The 15607-nt window shown below is 39.6% G+C and overlaps 1 pseudogene; it reads left to right on the forward strand.

The window, feature by feature from the left end:
• The first annotated feature begins 8188 nt into the window (after nucleotides 1-8188).
• LOC116468410 (large ribosomal subunit protein uL23-like) lies at nucleotides 8189-8676 on the forward strand (annotated as a pseudogene).
• The last annotated feature ends 6931 nt before the right edge of the window (nucleotides 8677-15607 follow it).

A 15607-nucleotide genomic window follows, 5' to 3' on the forward strand; every position in this document is an offset into this window, starting at 1 on the left:
ATAGTCATGAGTCCCTGGACCTGACTTGTAAAAACTTTTTTGAGCGTCCAATGGAAAGAAATTTCAAAGTTTTTTTTTTTTTAAGAGGCTTTTGACTTTTCCAGTCTCAAAAGAAGAAAAAAGTCTTTTGGCAATGTTGAAGTGTTTTAATAACTTGTTGCCTGCAAAAAAATACATTAATAGTTTCTACTATGAATTAGTCTGTGCATTAGAAAATAAAAAATTATATAAAGTAGAAAAATATTTTGAAGATATACTTTACCACCCTAAGATAACTATCTTTTGAGGATGCTTTATTACAGATCTTTTTCTTTGAACAGAGACTCATACTTTGTCTTAAAAGAACCATTCTGTATATAAAGCTTTCTAATCTTATGCTTTTTTCAATTAACACAATATCATACACATTTTCCTATGTTATTACATATTTCTTCATACCACTTGTAATGGTTGTATCAAATTTATCATCCCATTGCTAGACAAAAATTTGACAAGAAAATCTAAAAATAGTAATTCAGATCATAGGCTTTGGAAAAAAATATAACTGGGTTTAAATTCTGAATCTGCCATTTACTAGATTTATGATCTTGATCAGAATATTTAATATCTCTAAATTCATTTTTAATCTATAAAATGAAGGATAAATGAGACAAGGTATGTGAAAATGCAATAGTTGACACATAAAAAATCCAGTAAGTGAGAATTCAATAAATAGATGATAGATGTTATTATCCACTTTTAAATTTTTTATCATTATAAAAAATATTAAATAAAAATCATCGTTACAAATTTTGTTCATTTCTCTAATTAATTTCTAATTATTAACTTTTGGAAGTGAAATTGCTGAGTTAAAGATTAATATATATTTGAAGGTTTTTATATAAATAGTAAATTCCCATCTTAACAATGTCCAGTTCAACCAGTACAGCATAGATGTGCATCTTTCTCTGTTTCTTTCCCCAGCTCGCCAAGATGATAAGAAAAAGATTATATTTTATTGGCTTAATGTGTATGACTTCGACTATGTCATTGAACATCAAAGATATAATTAATGATCATTTGTAGGTATTCTTTTGTTAAGTGACTATATTCAGCATACATTATTTTTCATTATGGTGTTTGTCCTTAGTGATTTGTAAAATTTTAAGATACTCTTTGTTTATACACATTTCCAACTTTAACCTATTTTACATTTTTAATGGCTTTTTTTGACATACAGAAATTTTAAATATTTATGAAGTCAGATCTAACAACTTTTTACTTTAAATATTTTGCTTTTGCATGTATAGTAAGCGAAGCCTTGCAAGATGCTATCTTTGTCCATTTTCTGTTGCTTGTAACAGAAGTTTGTCAGAATGCTTCTATCTAGTTTCTATGTGAATATACTTCCTTTTCCAAGATAGGCCTCAAAGCGCTCCATATGTCCCCTTGAAGAGACTACAAAGAGAGTGTTTCAAAACTGCTCAATCAACAGAAAGGTTCAACTCTGTAAGAAGAATGCACACATCACAAAGAAGTTTCTCAGAACACTTCTGTCTAGTTTTTATGTGAAGATATTTCCTTTTCCACCAGAGGCCTCAAAGCACTCCAAATGTCCACTTTCAGATACTTCAAAAAGAGTGTTTCAAAACTGCTCTATCAAAAGTAAGTTTCAACTCTGTGAGATGAATGCAAACATCACAAAGAAGTTTGACAGAATGCTTTTGTCTAGTTTTTACGTGAAGGTATTTCCTTTTCCACCATAGGCCTCGAAGCACTCCAAATGTCCCCTTGCAGATACTACAAAAAGAGTTTCAAAACTGCTCTATCAAAAGAAAGGTTCAACTCTGTGAGATGAATGCACACATCACAAAGAAGTTTTTCAGAATGCTTCTGTCTAGTTTTTATGTGAAGATATTTCCTTTTCCACTGTAGGCCTCAAAGCACTCCAAATGTCCACTTGCAGATTCTAAAAAAAGAAGGTTTCAAAACTGCTCTATCAAAAGTAAGATTCAACTCTGTGAGATGAATGCACACATCACCAAGAAGTTTGTCAGAATGCTTCTGTCTAGTTTTTATGTGAAGATATTTCCTTTTCCACCATATGCCTTGAAGCACTCCAAATGTATAATTGCAGCTTCCACAAAAAGAGTGTTTCAAAACTGTTCTATCAGAAGTATGGTTCAACTCTGTCAGATGAACGCAAACAACCCAAAGAAGTATGTCAGAATGCTTCTGTCTAGTTTTTATGTGAAGATATTTCCTTTTCCACCACAGGACTCAAAGCGCTCCAAATGTCCACTTGCAGACTCTACACAAAGAGTGTTTCAAAACTGCTCAATCAAAAGAAAGCTTCAACTCTGTGAGATGAATGCACACATCACAAAGAAGTTTGTCAGATAGTTTTTATGTGAAGATATTTCCTTTTCCATCATAGGCCTCAAAGCGCTCTAATTGTCCACTTGCAGATTCTTCAAAAGGAGTGTTTCAAATCTGCTCAATCAAAAGTAAGGTTCAACTCTGTGAGATGAATGCACACATCACAAAGAAGTTCATCAGAATGCTTCTATCTAGTGTTTATCTGAAGATATTTCCTTTTCCACCATATGCCTCAAAGCGTTCCAAAGGTACACTTGCAGATTCTACAAAAAGAGTGTTTCAAAACTGCTGTATCAAAAGTAAAGTTCAACTCTGTGAGGTGAATGCACACATCACAAAGAAGTTTGTCAGAATGCTTCTGTCTAGTTTTTATGTGAAGATATTTCCTTTTCCACCATAGGCCTCAAAGTGCTCCAAATGTCCACTTGTAGATTCTACAAAAAGAGTGTTTCAAAACTGCTCTATCAAAAGTACGGTTCAACTCTGTAAGATGAATGCAAACAACCCAAAGAAGTTTGTCAGAATGCTTCTGTCTAGTTTTTATATGAAGATATTTCCTTTTCCAAGATAGGCCTCAGAGCGCTCGAAATGTCCCCTTACAGATAATACAAAAAGAGTGTTTCAAAACTGCTCAATCAAAAGAAATGTTCAACTCTGTGAGATGAATGCACACATCATGAAGAAGTTTGTCAGAATGCTTCTGTCTAGTTTTTATGTGATGATATTTCCTTTTCCACCATAGACCTCAAAGCCCTCCAAATGTCCACTTGCAGATTCTACAAAAAGAGTGTTTCAAAACTGCTGTATCAAAAGTAAAGTTCAACTCTGTGAGATGAATGCACACATCACAAAGTAGTTTGTCAGAATCCTTCTGTCTAGTTTTTATGTGAAGATATTTCCTTTTCCAAGATAGGCCTCAAAGTGCTCCAAATGTCCCCATGCAGATACTACAAAAAGAGGGTTAGGGTTAGGGTTCGGGTTCGGGTTCAGGTTTGGGTTTGGGTTCAGGTTCTCCTGAGTGGGCAGGTGTAGGACTTGACACTGAGTACAATGTTATACAATATTTTTTGCCTGTTTCCATGTGATTTTAAATTTATTTTTTAATCCTGTCGCATTTACATGAGTCAAGGCATGAAGTTCTTGTGCTTCCATGAAGGCAGATGATACTAGCAAGACAGCTTGTTCATTTGCCTTAGTTAAAGGCCCTGGTACATTAGTATGTGCTCAAATATGAGTAATATAAAATGGGAAATTTCTTTTTCTTACAGTTTGTTCTAACAAATTAAACAGCTGATTCAGCTGATCATCCATACTATATTTGATGAGGGCTGTCTCAACATCCTTGGTAGCCTGTACTACATATGCAGAATCTGAAACAATGTTAATTGCCTGATTAAAATCTTTTAACACTGAAATGACAGCAACCAACTCTGTTCTTTGAGCTGAGTGATATTGAGTTTCAATGACTCATTCTTTTGTCCCAGTGTAAGCCACTTTTCCATTGCTGGAACCATCAGTAAACACCATCAGAGCATTTTCTAAAGGTTTATATCTGGTAATTTTACGTAAAATCCCAGTAGTCAATTTTAAAAACTGGAAGATTTTTGTTTTTGGGTAATGATTATCAATAATTCCCGCAAAATCAGCAACACCAATCTGCCATGCAACAGAATTGATAAAGGCTTGTCTAACCTGTTTCCTTGTTTAAAGGAACAATGATTTTATCTGGGTCACTTCCACACAATTTTACTATTCGTAGTCTTGCCTGACCAATTAATGTAGCCATTTGATCTAAGTACAATGTAAAAGCCTTAACTGTACTGTGAGGAAGGAATGACCACTCCACAAGATCTGTATTTTGAACAATAATGCCTGTTGGAGAATGTACAGTAGCAAAAATCAAAAGTTGGGTTGGGGCTAAGTGATCTATTTAATTGTGCTGACCGAATTTTTTCTGCAACTAATTCAATTTCTTTAGTTGTCTCTGGAGTTAATGTTCCTTCACTATTCAAGTCTGGATCTTCTCTCAAGATAGAGAACAAATTTGACATGGCATAATTAGGGATGCCTAGAGTTGGCTGAATCCAACTAATATCTCCTAGCAATTTTTGAAAGTCATTTAATGTTCTTAATGTGTCTTCTCTTATTTCTGTTTTTTTTGGTTTAATTTTTCTTTCCTCTACCTATATTCCCAAATAATGAAAAGAAGTAGAGGTCTGAATTGTATCAGATGCTATTGTGAGTCCCACGTTCGCAACCTCTGTCTGCAGAAATGTGTAACAGCTAATTAATTTGTCTCTTGTTTATGCAGCACACAAAATATCATCAACATAATGAATGATATAACAGTCTGAAAACTTCTCTCTAACTGGTTGAAGAACTTGAGCTACAAAAGTCTGACAAATAGTTGGACTATTAAGCATTCCCTGAGGCAACACTTTCCATTGAAATCTGGTGGCTGGTTCTTTATTATTTATGGCTGGTGTAGTAAAAGCAAATTTTTCAAAACCCTGTTTTGCCAGAGGAATGGTAAAAAAGCAATCCTGGCTGGGCGCGGTGGCTCACACCTGTAATCCCAGCACTTTGGTAGGCTGAGGTGGGCGGATCACGAGGTCAGGAGATCGAGACTATCTTGGCTAAAATGGTGAAACCCTGTCTCTACTAAAAATAAAAAAAAATTAGCTGGGCACAGTGGTGGGTACCGTAATCCCAGCTACTCAAGTGGCTGAGGCAGGAGAATGGCATGAACCCAGGAGGCAGAGCTTGCAGTGAGCAGAGATAGCACCACTGCAGTCTGGCTTGAGTGAAAGAGCGAGACTCCATCTTAAAAAAAAAAAAGGAATCCTTCAGATCAATTATAATTAAAGGGGATCATGGCCAGAGAGGGCAACCTGGGTTGGAGAGGCCCCATAGGTTGAATTACTGCATTAATGGCTCTTAAGTCAGTTAGCCTGTGCCATCTGCTTGATTTTTTCTGAATTACAAACACAGGAGAATTCTAATGAGAGAAAGTGGGTGAAACATGTCCTTTTCAAAATAGCTTTTTAACTATTTTATAGGCATGTGCCACCATGCCTGGCCTGGTTATAGTTTTCCATTGAAACACAAAATTTCTCTCTATAGTAACCATCATTTTTGATCATAATCAAAGTAAGACTATTCTTGTTTTAAAAATAAGTCTAGTTTTGTTAGATTTTGCTTGATTATTTACATAAGTGCAGCAAGAACAGGAGATGACCACATAGGTGCTTTCAAGTTTCTTTGCTGGAAGTTTCCATACAGAATCTCAGATTTGACTTTTAAAGGTCTTATTCAGGCTAAAAGCCAAGCTAAGACCATGCTATCAGATTACAGCTGCAGTCCTTATAGCTTTGTGTGAATTCCTTTCTTCTTGAGGCCCCCAAAATATCCCTAAATTCCTGGGCCTATCGGGAATTGACCTTCTTTACTAACTGTAAGGCTGTGAACCCTGTAATCTAGGTATCAGGCTGGCCTTTCTCAGAGTGCTGTTGGGAATGAAGTTTTTGGTGTTCCAAAAAAAAAAAAAAAGAATTAACGTGGGAACAAATGGTCTCTTAGCAAGGCGAGCTTTACTTTCTGCAGAAAAGGTGCTACTCAATTGCTGTCCAGCCACAAGAGCACACCAAACGAAGGAGGCAGAGTTACTTATAACCTGATGTGTCTTCCCTACTGCTGTGTCCAGTTTCCATTGGCTGGAATAGGATCTCACATTTTACCCTATTGGCTATTAGTTTAAAACTTTCTTAATTAGGTAAGGGGAATAGAAGAAAGAAAGAAAAGGAAGTTGCCCAGGGATAGTTAAGGGAGCATCTCCAAATAACGAATGGCCTGCACTATGGGCTGCAGCTTGTCTAGTTCCGTCCAGGCATGCTGGAGCAAGCTAGGACAACTGATTTGGAATACACACACACACACACAACAAATAGTGGACAGTTGTGACTTTATAATCTTTGAAGAAGAACTTTCTCATTTCTCACAGTGCGTTGTAAGCATTGTCTCCATAAAAGTCAACCTTACTTCCTTAAAATTGCTGGTCATAACTGATCTTAGGTACACTTCTTAAATATGATATTCCAGTAAAAACCTTGATAATATAACAAAATTTTCAATTATGTCCTGTTATAAGGTGAATAGATTCTTATTAGACTTTTGCTAACAACTATATCATCGTGAAAATAAGAGTATTCAGTAAGGATTTCAAAATTCTGGAAATATCAGGCAGGGAAAAAAGATAAATGCTTCATTTCTGTTTATAAAAGTATAATCTACTAAATTGTTGTAAGTTACAGTTAGATTAAGAGAAAGAGATTTCTTAAATCCAGAAACTAGAACATTAAAGAAGCAGCAATGCTCCAAAAAGCTATAAAATTATAATCAATTTTCATCAATTCATTCAGTGCCATGTAATCAATTCCAGCCTTGTTGGATCTTGGGTTAGCAGTGTCATGAACCCATCCATTTCTCAACCAGACTTCTGGAGATCTTCACTGAGTCAAGTGTATGGTCTTAAAGTTATTTAAGCAATATCATCAGAAGCCTGTAACCAGAGTACTTGTCATAGACTTTTCCGTGAGTCTCAGAGGGAGTCCTGTATTGGAGATTAACATTCTGACCTGTAGCTGATTGCAGGAGCTTTCAGGAAAGCATCAGGGGGAAATAATATCTAAATAACATAGAGTATGAAATGGCTGTGATGAAAGATCTGATGAGAGTTCATTATACAACAGCTGACAAGGATATTCGATTTTTTCTGTGGCATGCAACCTTTATTTATTTATTTAGAGACAGATTCTCACTCTGTCTCCCAGACTGGAGTGCAGTGGCACGATCTTAGCTCACTGCAAGCTCAGTCTCCCCGGTTCACGCCATTCTCCTGCCTCAGACTCCCACGTAGCTGGGAGTACAGGCATCCACCACCATGCCCGGCCAATTTTTTGTATTTTTAATAGAGACGGGTATTCACCAGGTTAGCCAGGATGGTCTAGATCTCCTGACCTTGTGATCCATCCGCCTCAGCCTCCCAAAGTGCTGGTGTTACAGGCCTGAGCCACTGCACCTGGTACAACATTTAAAATAATAATTGGAATTATGACTCATTACTCTATACTGATACATAGCATGGATAAGGAGGATGTTGATAAATTTCCAGGAATTTTATATAACTTCTGAAAACATAACATTTTGCCCATACAAATATAACACAGGGAAGGTTAGGTATCTCTTTTTATTTGTATCTTATGTATTGTTTTCCTTATAAAAAATACATCCTACTTTACTTGTGAAACATGCCCTACTTTTCTTGCATGCTTTGTGTAGAGTTGTTTCTAGTTATTCTATTATTTCTAGTAGTTTTATTTACATATATTGATTATAATTCTAATACTTAGTAATCTTTTATTTTCCAGAGAAAACTAGGAAGTAGACAGCTATAAACTGTCATATATTAGCATTCTATAGTAGGTTAGAAAATGTATGAATATACCATCTCCCAACATCTAGAGGGATGTGTTTCCTCATAATACAATTTCTCAGTGTGGCAGAAAAAAAGATGTTTATTAACGGGCCAAAATATCTTTAGTCTCTCTGTAAAAATAGGAAGCCAAAAGTATATAAACTTGAATTATTTATGTTCAGTAATTAATGTTTTAGTGTTGTATCCTATTTATAAATGGTCTAGATATTTAATGCAAATCTTTTACTTAGCTTAACTTTAAGGTTAAAAATTACCAGAAGTACTTTGGAAACTACTATTAGGCAGATTTACAGTAAACAAATTATTTTTGAAACAATGTTTTTCGCTTTCCATAAAATGGCACCGAAAGTGAAGAAGGAAGCTCCTGCCCCTCCTAAAGCTGAAGACAAAGCGAAGGCTTTAAAGGCCACGAAGGCAGTGTTGAAAGGTGTCCACAGCCACACGCAAAAAGAAGATCCACATGTCACTCACCTTCAGGCGGCCCAAGACACTGCGACTCCAGAGGCAGCCCAAATATCCTCGGAAGAGCACTCCCAGGAGAAACAAGCTTGACCACTATGCTATCATCAAGTTTCCGCTGACCGCTGAGTCAGCCAGAAGAAGCTAGAAGAAAACAACATGCTTGTGTTCATTGTGGATGTTAAAGCCAGAAGCGCCAGATCAAACAGGCTGTGAAGAAGCGCTATGACAGTGATGTGGCCAAGGTCACCACCCTCACTTGTCCTGATAAAGAGAAGAAGGCATATGTTCAACTGGCTCCTGATAATGATGCTTTGTATGTTGCAACAAAATTGGGATCATCTAAACTGACTCCAGCTGGCTAACTCTAAATACATGTATATCTTTTCACCATGGAACAAAGAAATAATGTTTTCCATAAGAGTGACAAATTAATTAGAATCAAATCTATAAGCTTTAAGATTTTACGTTTCTAGTAAGTATAATATAAGCTTATTTGACTAGAACTCAAGCAGAATAGGAATTTATGTTTGTTTTATATTCAATAGTGATAGCTTTGAAGACACAGTTGTTTTTTTACACCAAAAATATTATATTAATCTTGTTTAACTAAGTTTTATTGAAATCGTGTTAACTTAAAAAACATTTGATCAGTTCCTATATTTCTAGGAGTTTGGTGAATATTTATTTATAAATGCTTATTTTTTTCCAAGCCAAGTTAGAATGGAGCACTTTTAGAGGATTCTATAAATGAATTTTGCAATGCTATCCAGAGTTAAGAAAATATCACATATATATAACATACATTAATAGATATACAAACACAAACAGAGATTTCATAGCTTTCATCCTGAAATTTCAGCCATGAATCAGGCATAAATATTCTGATGGTCAATTTTAGACATCTACTTGATTGGATTAAGAGACACACATAGCTGGTAAAACACAATTTCTGGGCATATCTGTGAGGGTGTTTCTGGAAGACACTGAGATAACCATGACCCAATGTGGATGGGAACTGATATGGTTTGGCTGTGTCCCCACCCAGATACCATCTTGAATTGTATGTAGTTCCTGTAATCCCTACATGTCGTGGGAGGGACCCAGTGGGAGGTGATTGAATCATGGTGGTGGTTACTGCCATACTGTTCTCATGACAGTGACTGAGTTCTCATGATCTGATGGTTTTATAAGGGGCTTTTTCCCTTTGCCTCAGCACTTCTCCTTATTGCTGCCATGTGAAGGACAGCTTTCTTCCCCTTCTGCCATGATTGTGAGGCCCCTGCAGCCATGTGGAACTGTCAGCCCATTAAACCTCTTTGTTCTTTATAAATTGCTCAGACTCAGGTATTTCTTCATAGCTGTATAAAAATTGATGAATACAGGCACCATCCAATTGGTTGAGAGCCCAGATAGAACAACAAGGAAGAGGAAAGGTGAATTATCTCCTTCTGAAATGGAAACATCCTTCTTCTCCTGCCCTTGACATCAGAACTTCAGGGTCTCAGACCTTTGGCCTCAGAATCAGAGTTACACCAGTGGCTTCCCTGATTCTGAGTCCTTTGTGTCTGGAGTGAGCCATGCTACCAGCTTTCCTGGTTCTCCAACTTGGAGACAGGCTATTGTGGAACTTCTCAGCCTCCATAATTATGTGAACCATGTGAACCAATTCCCCTAATGAATCTTCTCTCATCTATCTCTTTACATATATCCTACTGATTCTGCCTTTCTGGAGAACCCTGACTAATGTGATTGCAATAATACAAAATTCACTAGTTTACATAGAAGACTTGGTTTTTGTCTTTGCTCCATTTTTATATTTGTATTATAACTGTGTATCTGGAAAATGGAACAAGTTTTTTTCTTTTTCATATGAGGGCTAAAGCTTTTTTCTCACCAATATTTTTGGAGATTTTTACGCTTTTCTTTTGTTTTGACAATCTTACGGAGGCTGAGAAATAAATTTTTTTTCTATTTTATTTTTCAGCCCGAGATGTTTGCTTTTGCAGATTCTTGAGCACACTGAAAGCCTCCAAGGCATGGAGCGGGGTGCCTAAAATTTCAGTGATTATAGGGAGTTGAGAGACTCAATTGGGAAAGGAAAGGTCTAAAAGGAGGCAATTTGGAAGATAAAAATTTTCTCAAAGGTGCCATTAAAGTTCTAAATAATTCTTAGTAAAGTCATGGAAACATGAAAGGAAGTAGAATTAGTTCCATATTGGTGGAACACAGAGTCAGCAGAGGTTTGAGAAGGGAGAATTTAGTCAACTGAGAAGTTCCCATGAAAGGAGCAAGATCAAGATCACAGAGACACCTTGAAACAAAAAGCCAGGAATAACTTCCAAGCCAAGAGGAGAACAGAGAGGCCTCAAAACCAAAGCTGGGATAAGAAACTTGTAGCCCGAGAGTTACCTTCCAGACAAAGAAGCCTGAGATTCCAACCCAGCTTCAGAGAGTACTCACTCAAAATGTTACTGAAACTGTAGACTTTTTAATGACTTAGCCATGCATGCAAAAGGCATTCCCTAAGGTGGCACAGAAGGTGGAGCCCCCATATCCAAAGATAGCCAAGGAGAAAAAAAGACCCCTATTGCCAAAGCCACTGGGCAATGGCAACAGAAAAAGAGACAAGGGTCCTAATGGGATGAGATCCTTTCAGATTTAGGCTTATACAAACTCCTGAGAACTGGGAGGATGACAGCCACAGATGGGGTACCAACATTTCTACTCACTGGATTACAAGTTCTCAGGCATCCAAAATGATTAACAAAATGACAATTTCTAGGGCTTCTGTGGGACAGTATGGAAGGTCTTTTTTAACTTTTTAATGCTGTCAACTGAAGAACGATGAAATTCATATATTTGGAAAGGAGAGATTTCTTTATTTTATGTTTATTTATTTATTTATTTTTTTGAGATGGAGTTTCACTCTTGTTGCCCAGGCTGGAGTGCAATGGCCTGATCTTGGCTCACTGCAACCTCCACCTCCCAGGTTCAAGCGATTCTCCTGCCTCAGCCTCCCAATTAGCTGAGATTATAGATGCACACCACCATGCGCAGCTAATTTTTTGTTTTGTTTTTTAGTAGAGACAGCGTTTCACCATGTTGGCCAGGCTGGTCTCGAACTCCTGACCTTAGGTGATCCACCCACCTTGGCCTCCCAAAGTGCTGGGATTACAGGCATGAGCCACTGCACCCAATGAGAGATTTATTTCCTGTAAAGGGTTACAGCCTGCAGCGTATTCCTTCTGACAGGCTAGGAAGTATAGCTTCCAGCCAGAAGCCAGAAACAGACACTTTCAAAGGAGAGGTAAAGGAAACAGTAATTTATGCTGAGTGGCATGGCCAAATACACGTATTTAATAAGCTCTAAGAGGATTCATGAATATTTATGAAAGGAGAAATGCATGCATGTGCAATTGAGTTTCTTGCTTCTTCCTGGGTTCTGTGTACAAAAACTGGCAGTGTTAGCATGATCCCAGGATGGAGTTTTCAGCCCCCAACATTAAAAGGTGAAGCAGAGGACATGAAAACTCGCTCTGTGCATCCTCTGTACGCTGGCCAGAACCTCTCCATTGTGGGTGGTCTCTTATCAGGCAAGAAAGGAGAGGCAGCTTCAGGCAGTTGGTTGATATCAGTGGTGGAATCTTTTTAAAGGGCTGGTTTCTGTTAAATCCTTATGGAAGAAAGCCTCATCGTGGTTAGCAAAGGAGGGAGTATAACAAGGTGTATCTGACTCCCATCATCCCATGCTGGCCAAGCTGAGAACCCAGTTCCGAAAGTTACTCTGGGCTCCCCTCAGCCAAGAGTGGGTCTGTTCAGTCAGTTGGGAGCTTAGGATTTCATTTTCATTTACCAATGCTAATGGGAAAAAGTACGCTGTCTCCATGGCAGCTGATGGGGTTAATTGCAGCTGTATTTTTCTGGGAGCTCTGCTTTAATTGGATAAAGTAAGTTCTGGTAAGATTTCTTCCTTTATCCTCAGTATCTCAAATGTTTTCATTTAAATAATCTTTATAATAGCTTTTGATGTCTGAGTGGATTCCCACACAGTCATCTATTGTAAGACTTTCTGATTCCTTTTTTTTCCTTTGGTCATTACGAATAGGGCTTCTGTAAATAATTGCATGGTAGCTTTTGTTTGGAAATAACATCAAAGTAGTTGTCAAAATACTTAGGAATGTGATTTTTGGATTGTAAGGTGAGACTTGTGTAGCTTTAGAAAAAAACTTCCCAACTTGTAATGGGGAGGAAAAAATTTTTCTATATTTTTGGATTTCTTACATGGGACCCTCTGTAAAAACTGACAGATTAAAATGAGAAAAACAGAAAAGTTTAAAAGCATGTATACCTTATGGATACATGGGAGATACTCAGGGAAAAATGAGTAAATCTCCAACAGGTGGCTTTCAATTCAAGCATAAATACTATCTTCAACTTAAAGAAAGAAGATTTGAGGTGCAGTAGTGGGGAGTTCACCAGCAAAAGCACAGTAGACAAGGGTAAGGTTTGTTTTACAGGCTTAAGTCCATGCATTCTCCATTGATAAGACTAGTGATTTAGTTATCCTTCTCTTCCTGGTGTCGAGAGAGGTAGTTTTTAAATGGGGATTTCCTGTATAGATGTAAACTTTCCTTACACAAGGGTAACTTCTACTCTGTTTTCAGGACTTCCTTTGCATTTTTTTAATACAATCAGCTTGGAATAATTCTTAAGCCAAAGGGACATATTTTGGGGTGGCATACTCTGGTTTCCTACCATTATATTTTGGGGTGGCATATTTTGGTCTTATACAGTGTGTTCCACTGGCAATGAAAAGAGTTCTTGTTTTTCGTCCAGCAATTTGTCATTTTTTAAAGAGTTTAGCAGTTCTAAGACATATAGACCAGCTGTGCTATCTCATTGTGGTTTTCAGTTGTCTAGTATGTTGAGTATCTTTTTGTATGTTTACTTGCTATCCGTAGATCTTCTTTGGTGAGGTGTCTGTTCAGATCTGTGTGCATTTTTAATTGGGCTGTTTAACTTACTGTTTAATTTTAAGAATTTTAAAATAGATTTTCAATACAAATTCTTTCTCAGATCTGTATTTTGCAAATATTTTCTTCAATATGTGGCTTGTCTTTTTGGTCTCTTCCAGAGTATAAACCTTAAATATGAAGAAATCCACATTGTCATTTATTCTGTGTATATCAACCTTTTGTGTCATTTGTTAAAATTAATTACCAAACCCAAAGGCACATAGCTTTTCTTCTATAGTTTCTTCTAGAAATTGTATAGTTTTGCATTTTTAGTGTAAGGATGATTTTGAGTGATTATTTGTGTAAGTTGTAAGGTTTTCATCTACATGCCTATCATTTCTTATGGTTTCCAATTAAACGTTCCCTATTTTTGGGAAAGACACAGGATAGTGGGCTCTGTTACAGTAGATAGATAGCTAGACACGAACAGGAGGGGGAGCTCCTGGAAAACGGAAAGTCTGGTAAGGCTCACCTAGAGGGACCACCAAAAATTCACATATTAGTACCATCTCTAGTGCTGGAGTGGATGGGTACTTGTCAATTGTGGGTAGGAGGGAGAAGAGGTACCTATGCAGAAAGAAACACCCTAGAACTCCTCTTCACATGCCCCAATCATCGTTCACTCTGCAATAAAAACGTCAGAATATTGCTAGCTACATGCTCATAAGAAGGCCAAAGGGAACATTCTTAAGAGAAACCTGGCACCATAAGTACAGATTAGGGCAGAGATGGACATTCAAAAGACATACACAGGCACAGTAGGTACAAACATCACCGCGGTCAGCCTGCCTGGGATGGCAGGAAGGAGGCTGGTGCCAGAGTGGATTCCGATTCATCACCACACATGTACCTCAACCAACAGTGAGGAGGTCCCACACGCCTAAGTGGGGCAAGTCAGGGACCTAAGGCAGTAGCAGGAAAACCAGACAAAGAAAACCCGCAGAGACTTGAGACAGGCAGGAATGTGAAGAAGTCCAAAATAAAATTCCCTGCACTGGACTCTTAGGCTGTTTTCATGCACAATCAGCCCACTCCTCCTCATTTTTCTACAATAAGCTCTTCACACTGTATTTCTTTTCAATGAAGTTATCTGCCATCTTTGTACTGCCTCTTGGTGAAAATCTTTCTTCCAAGTTAGACAAGAACTGGGACATCAGCTCTCCCCAGGAATAGCTCCATTTCAGTTTGAATTTACAGAACTGATGGGGCTTAATAACTAGCGCTCCAACTTTAAGTGGTGCAGGAGGTGGCCAGTAGTGGACCCCAGCTGTCACACCGGGAGCAACAGGGCCCTGCAGAGTCCCCATCTGCCTGCAGGTGGCATGCTGCCACGACATTGCCAGCAAGAGGGCCTGGCAGTGTCCCCAACTGCCAGCAGAGGTATACGACGACTACACTGTGAGCAAGAGGGCCCTGCAATGTCCTTAGCTGCCAGCAGGTGGCGCACGGGCACCACATGAGCAAGAGGACCCTGCAGTGTGCTGGTTGCCAGAAGGGGGCGTGCTGCCACTACACTGAGCAAGAGGATCCTGTAGTGCCCGCAGCGGCCAGAAGAAGGCGTGCCCCCACTACACTGCAAGCAAGAGGGCCCAGCAGTGTCCCCAGCTGCCAGCAGCGGAGCCAGCCGCCACTACACTTGGAGCAAGAGGGCCCGGCAGTGTCCACAGCTGCCAGCAGCTGAGCATGCTTCCACTACACTGTGAGCAAGAGGGCCCTGCAACGTCCCTAGCTGCCAGTAGGCGGCGTGCCGCCACTATACTGTGAGCAAGAGGGCCCTGCGTGCCCTGGCGCCACCAGGAGGCGCTGGCCACCACTGTAAGCAAGAGGGCGCTGCAGTTGCCCTAGGCGCCAGCAGGAGGCGCAGTGGCACAACACCGTGAGCAAGCAGGTCCTGTAGTGCCCGGCTTTTCAGATTACTGAGGTTCGACCTGTCTCTGCGCTGTGCCCCTGGCGACGTGCGTCTCTGTGCCTGCACCGCGTCCACCACGGCCCCCCGCCCGGCGGCGGGCGAACGTGCACCTGTGCAGCTGCACCACGCCCCCCAACCCCCGGCCCGGCCCGGCGGTGTGCATCTCTGCGCCTGCGCCGCACGCGCCCCGCCGGCGACCCGCCGTTGTGCGACTCCGTCCCGCGCCGCGCCTCCCCAACGGGGCCGCGTCGCCCTGCGTCTCTGCGCCTGCGCCGCGCCCCTGGCCCGCCGCGCCCGTCTGCGCTCCCGCCGCCCCGCCCCCCCTCTCTCTCGCTCTCTCTGTGCGGCTCTCTGCGCCTGCGCGGGCCC

The sequence above is a fragment of the Hylobates moloch genome, unplaced genomic scaffold (genome assembly GCF_009828535.3).
Source record: "Hylobates moloch isolate HMO894 unplaced genomic scaffold, HMol_V3 SCAFFOLD_5, whole genome shotgun sequence".
Taxonomy (NCBI): Eukaryota; Metazoa; Chordata; class Mammalia; order Primates; family Hylobatidae; genus Hylobates; species Hylobates moloch.